This window comes from Lactuca sativa, chromosome 2, assembly GCF_002870075.4.
Source record: "Lactuca sativa cultivar Salinas chromosome 2, Lsat_Salinas_v11, whole genome shotgun sequence".
Classification (NCBI taxonomy): domain Eukaryota; kingdom Viridiplantae; phylum Streptophyta; class Magnoliopsida; order Asterales; family Asteraceae; genus Lactuca; species Lactuca sativa.
Window position 1 is genome coordinate 180053152 of NC_056624.2, and position 7034 is coordinate 180060185.

Below are 7034 nucleotides of genomic sequence, written 5' to 3' on the forward strand. Positions count from 1 at the left end.
TGAATTTTCACTACTCACTAGAGTAGCCCATAATCTAAAAGGGCAAGCTACATTCCCTTCTTTATTTTTACAACACCTCACTAACAATCTAGTTGAGTCATTTTTTTCGTACCACAATGCATAACCTTTAAAGACAACATAATTTGTTAACATTTGCTTGAGTTCATATTTGTCAGAGAATCTCATGCCTTATACATGTACCATTGTGTCCTATTTCTGGTCGGGATCATGAATAGGAAAGTGGTGGACCTCATCATCAACTTCCTTATCTATCCCTCCTTCTGGAATAAGATTTTTCTTGGATAAAAAAGGATCAACAGATTTAGGAATTTCTATAACCTCATCATCAACTTCATGGTCTACCGATATATCATCTGACATGACCGAGTCTACATCATCAGAACATGGATCACTATCATCGTACACTCCACCTTCGGCTATCTCTTCTTCAATCCATTGCATAAGTGGCTCATGGTCGTGATCAATGTAGATACCGGTTCTTCTCCTATTTTTATATCCAACATCAAGAAACCTCACATAATCATCTTCATCTCTCAGCTCCCTCAACCCATCTACTATGGCCCGATTTGGAAGACAGTAGTACATATCACGACACATACCATTTGTCAAATTACGGATGTAGATAATGAAGTCCTTGAACTCCATGTTTCGTAAGTCTACCTCTGTGACATAAGTCTTATCAGGATTGAAGTACATCAAGGGCTTAGGAACAAACACTCCTTTATGGTAAACATGTATACTCAATGCACCATCTGTTGAGAACAACATTCTTGTTTTAACGGCCAAAGTCAACTACAAAAGTCATTGTTAATGATTAGCAAGTCACATAATCACATAAGATAAATAAAGGTTGAACATATGACTAATTAAAACAGTAACATTTCCAAGAACGTTTAACAAAGTTCAAAACTATGAGGATTGATTTAGGGTTTGTTACCCCTGATTTAGGGTCTGTTACCCATGAGAATAAGTGATGGTCTGATTTTTATCAATCAACGATGAGTCCAGAAACATCCCTTCTAAATCCAACGTTAGATTGATTTAGAGGGGTTGGGGTATCAAAGCCAATGTTTGAAGCACAAAAAGAGACACAAAAAGAGAAAGATCTTTTGCTAAAAGAGGGAATGTAAAGAGTATAACTTACATGAACATATCCGACTTCAGAATTTCTTGAAGGATATTTGATCGATCGAACCCTAGAAGAATCGCTTCCCAGTCTTCCTGTTGTTGACGAGAAGGGTAAAATCTACATATGACTATGTTAAACCATCGTATACTCCATGTCATTTCCATTTTTCTTTTTATTTTTTTTAAACGGTCGAATAAGAGGTAACCTACACCTGCCGGTTACCATAGGTAACATCTGAAAAAACGGTATATTTTCTTGGTGTTTTTTATACAGCGGCCTTATTTGGATGGTATTTTTTGAACAACCAAAACTTAGATGGTCTTTTTTGAACATTTCTTAAACTTTCTTACCCTTATAAGTTATTGTCGCTTTTTTTTTTTTTTTTTTATAAAAAAAACAAGCTTTAAATATTGAAAAAAAAAAATTGGTTTCTTGGTTCATTGGTTAATTAACCTTACTATATATATATATATATATATATATATATATATATATATATATATATATATATATATATATATATATATATATATATATATATATATATATATATATATATATATATATATATATATATATATATATGGAAAGTGGGTCTCAAGACCCACCTACTTTTTCAAATTTTTTCAGAGTTTTTTATAGAAAAATATTATGACTTATTTTATAATGTTTATCAAAAAATGTAAGCAAAAAAGGTAGAAACTATAAATAATAGAAGACATTATACATAACATATTTGTTGGTAGGAAAGCGTTTCACATCAAGAAAAATATGATGATGAGATTTTCCGGTATAAATAAATACTCTCTTTCGCAATTCCACACCATAAAACTTGTTGAGACCAATGACCGAACCATAAACTTTTACAAGGGATAACAATTTTTTTAGTAGTGCACTTAAGCTTGTATATAATTTTTTTTTACACTACTACAAAAAAATAAGGCGTCCACAGGCTACTACTGGTTTTAAGCGAGTTCTGTCACTGGCTGAGACCTTCTTCAGACAGATTACTCCACTCCGTATGATTTTAGTCAAAAAATATATATTAAGGAATGAACGGTTTAGGCTCGATACTCTCTCCACAAGTTTTTATTCATGATGAATTGGTTATTTTTGGTTGAATCCGATTAGGGACAACATGGATCATCTGGAAGTGGATGGATCATTTGAAAGAAGAGGAAACAAAAAAATTTCGTCCTTAATGAACATTTCAACATTAGAGGCACTTTTTATATGCAATTAGAATCATTGAAGTTTGTTCAAAACATATTTTTCAATTGTATTGTGTTCACGAGACAACTCCTAACGTATTTTGCAAATAAAATCAGAGTAGTATTTGTCCTTTTTTTGGTTCGTTGCAGGGTAGGTGTTGTTCAAAATGAAGACACCACATATTGTTTTTATTCTCAGTTCTAAAAAAAACATTTTGTTTTTATCGTATTAAGCATTCCATATCTGTTCCACCATCTTTTTTAAATATTTTGGTTTCTAATGGAAAGTAATAAAGTTATGGTTCAAACCCCAACTCCTACTACACCAAAGTAATAAAGTTATCAATAATATATTTAAATTCTTACAACCATATCAATCACATCATTTTTGCACAAATTTCATTCAGATTAACAAGTCTATGTTGTAGATATTAAGTGAGTTTAGTTAGTTATTATGCCTAAAAAGATTATAGTTTGTAAACCAAAACATAAAATCATTACTTAAATTTATGAGTCCAACCTTCCGTTGGATTATTATAATATGTAATTGATATATACTCTTTTATGTTCATATATATTAAAAAAAAAGGCATAAAAATTCAGCAAAAAATCGTTTATTGGCATATAATATTGATCAAAATCAAGAGCTTTCAATATGTTTATGGGTTTTGTCATTCACATCAAAGAATCAAAAGAAACAAACATGGATCTTGACTACACATGTATGTATTTTCTTCATTTGGTCTGTACTATTGTCGCGTGCAAGATAAATAATTGTGCTATTTTTTTCAATGTTGGCTGAAAGTTCAACATTTCAAATTATTCATCGAATTCTTTTTTGTTTTTGTTTTGTTTAGAACAACAGGTTGTGTTACATTTATTTTGAAAAAGAAAGTTATAAGTTTCTTTTTTATGATTAATCAATGTTATACTTGAAAATCATTTAATCATATAAATCAAAGTGTATAAAGTACATGGAATAAGGAGTAATAACAATGGGAAGATAGAATATAGATGGAAAATCAAAAATACTTTTTCGTTACTTACGGAAACCAATTTAACTAGATATTAATTGTATAGTTGAAGAATTAATGAAAAAGCAAGAATCGTGGTTGTGCAAAATAACATTTTCCTTCATGAAAATGTGCGTACATGTGTACTGTGTGTGTGGGTGTGCTTTTGGGAGGTCGGATGGGGGAGCATAAGGCTGCCGTTGATAAAGAAGAATCCTTTTTCAGAGGAATAATTCAAAGTACACAAAACTATGAATTTCCTTTGAACCTTGCCTCTATCCACCAACAATTACAAAAACAAATCATATATATTTTACTTTTGGGTAAATTATAAAAGGTACAACGTGCCTTGTTTTTCTATCAATTAACCAGTTTAACTCTTTTTCATAATTAAAAACTGTATTCCCTTTCTGTTGCTATTGGAAATAAGTAGTTTTAAAAACTGCATTCCCTTTCGGGTGTGTATATAATTAGAAGATGTTGATGCGATTTTGAAACATGGAAAATCGTATAAGACACAACTCTATTTTAAGGGTACGTGTATTTTGTACTACTATTTATAAGGTCTTCTTAAGTGTTATAATATAAAGTATTGTATATCCACCGATGATATATACAATGAATATCAAATGAAGAATACTATGAAGAATTTGTTTTGCTATAATTATTTTTATTTATTTAACCTTAAAGATCCATATGAATACACAACTCAACTTTATTAAATACCGGTTTGTCTATATGTTAAAGCTGCAACTGGTTGTTAATGAATTAAAAACAAATGATAGCTCTAAACCTAACAAAAGGGATGTTATTAACCAAACACTAATGATATAATATTTTATATGAGTTATTCTTTAAATACATTTAATATTTTTTTAATTTAGATTGTAAAAAAGATTTAACATTATAATTGTAATATAATGTTAAAAAATAAAGAATAATCATTTGTTGTTTAATTTATTCAATTGTTTTCAACTATTAAACGACAGAGATAAATTAGATTTTTATAAAAAAAATATTACGTCAGACCCTTCTCCTTAGTACTGAAAGTACCTGAAACCATAAACACAATCGGTAAGCAAACACTTACTAAGTTTTCCACAAAATATTGCATACCAACATACAAATTAATGCTATGGGTCAAATCATAGTCTTACGTATAATTCTTGCCGAGGGCCAAATCTCGGTCTTCCATACAATTGTTAGGGGTTAAATCCTGATCTTTCATGCAATTATCAGGAGCCAGGTCCTGGTCTTTCATGCAATTGCTAGGGGCCAGATTCTGGTATTTCATTCACATATCACACAAGTAGTCTGTATCCTATAACACAAATAATGGGGCGGCCTTGGTGCCTTCGACCCATTGATACAGTGAGAAAACTCACCTCAGTCTACTGGAAACACAATAAACACTCAGTTGCTGAACAGAAAAGTCCCACACTTCAAAAGCTTCCTAAGATGATGTAGATTCAGGATCTTGAAGCTCAACCACGTCCAAGGCTTGATCACCAAGTTCTTCTTCTTGCAACCACACCACAAAGGACACTAAAGTTACCTCCAAGCTTAAATTTCACTCTCAAAGGCAAACTAGGGTTTTAAGGACGTTAAAAGCAGTGAAGGCTGATAAGGGTAGGTGGGTTGGACTTGATCCTGCATCGACTAGGAAGGAGAACTAAGCATTCTTATAAGGGGTGTAAATACCTTCTTTGTCACAACGTGTTTTAAAGTTGTGAGGGCAGCAGATCTCATAAAAACTCTGCAGTTAAGCATGGCCAGGCGAGAGCAATCCAGGGATGGGTGACCCCGTGGGAATTTTCGTGTCGGGAGCCCAAAGCGGACAATATTGTGATACATGCAAGAGGAGGATGTTACAAATAAAGTGGGTTACAACTGATCCCACATCGGCTTGGAAGGAGAACGGAACATTTCCTTATAAGGGGTGTGGATACCTTCCTTGTCACAACGTGTTTTAAAGCCGTGAGGGTAGCAGATCCCATAAGAACTTTGCAGTTAAGCGTGCTCAGGCGAGAGTGGTACCAGGATGGGTGACACCCTGGGAAGTACTTGTGCCGAGTGACCCAAAGCGGAAAATATTGTGATACATATCAAAAGGGGATGTTACATTTAGGGTGAGTTTGGGGGTAGTACTTCAAGTATAAACACCTCAGAACCAGACCACTGCTAGGCAAAATTATCTAGATAACCACCCTTGACTCAATTATATCATGGTAATTTTGAACAGTGAGATATGATTTATTCCATTACCCTTATTTGATGCCTTTATTGATCCTCAACATAGTCATCTTGTTGTTCACATTGATCCTTTAGGCTAAACTCATAAGGTCTTTGTATAGGATCAGTACGTGAGGATCGACATGATGGGTAGACTGATATGATATGACATGATGGGTAGACTGACAAGATGTGTTGATGATATATATATATATATATATATATATATATATATATATATATATATTATCACATTGCGGGATTGAATACCTTATGTATCTCACCAGGTTTCCTGACCTGGCCCACTCATTTTATATGCATCACAGGTAGCGGTGTTAAGTCTTTTGAAGATATGAGTAAGATGCTGAGTAACCGAAGAGGAAACCTGCAATAGTATTCAGGACCGTTAGGTCTTTACGCTATAACATATGTATTGTATTGGTTATGAAATCCCAAAATTTTATTAATTGAGGCAATCATTTGTACTCAAAATATTGTAATGTATTGGGAATTTCCGCAATAAATTATATTATGATTTTTGAAAGTGTAAAGATTTTTTCGGTTCTAAAATTGGGGATGTCACACGGATTATATCATCAACATACACTACCCTACTGGGAAAACCATATTACTCTTACTGGCTTTGACATATATGTAAGACTCATTCTCGCTTCTAGAAAATCCAAATTCCTTAACCTTTTCATGAAAGTAAAGATTCTAGCTTCATGATGTTTGTTTGAGTCTATAAATGGCCCTCTCAAGATCGAACATGCTATTATGATATTTTGGATCAAATAAGCCTTCGGGTTGTGTCATATAGACATCATTTGTTAATTTCTTGTTAAGGAAAGCAGTCTTTACATCCATTTGTCATATTCCATAATCATAAGCATATATTGTAAGTAATATTATGATAGATTTAATCTTGGATACTTGTAAGAATGTTTCCTTACAGTTAATGCCTTGAGTTTAAGTGTAGCCCTTCACAACCAACCTATATTTAAAAGTATACACATTCCCATCCATGTCGGTCGTGTTCTTAAAGATCCATTTGCACCCAACGGTTTTAATGTCAGATGTAGGATTAACCAAACTCCAAACTTGGTTATCATACATTGATTGAATTCCACTTTTCATGCTCTCCTTCCATTTAGTAGCTTTGGTGCCATACATTGCTTCCTTGTTCTCAAAAGGATTATAGAACAAATATAAAACAAACTTTTATGGGTATCCTACGATGAAACACTTTTTTGATCTAGGTTCTAGTTTATCATTAGCCTCATGATGAACAAAAACTTTGCAACCCCATACGTTCAATTGTGCAAGATCGGAGGTTTCCAATTCTACCTTTTGGAAGGTGTCTTAGAGATCTTATTAGTTGGTAGGAGGTTTAACATATTGGAGGCTCTTTCTAGGTAGTAACCCCAA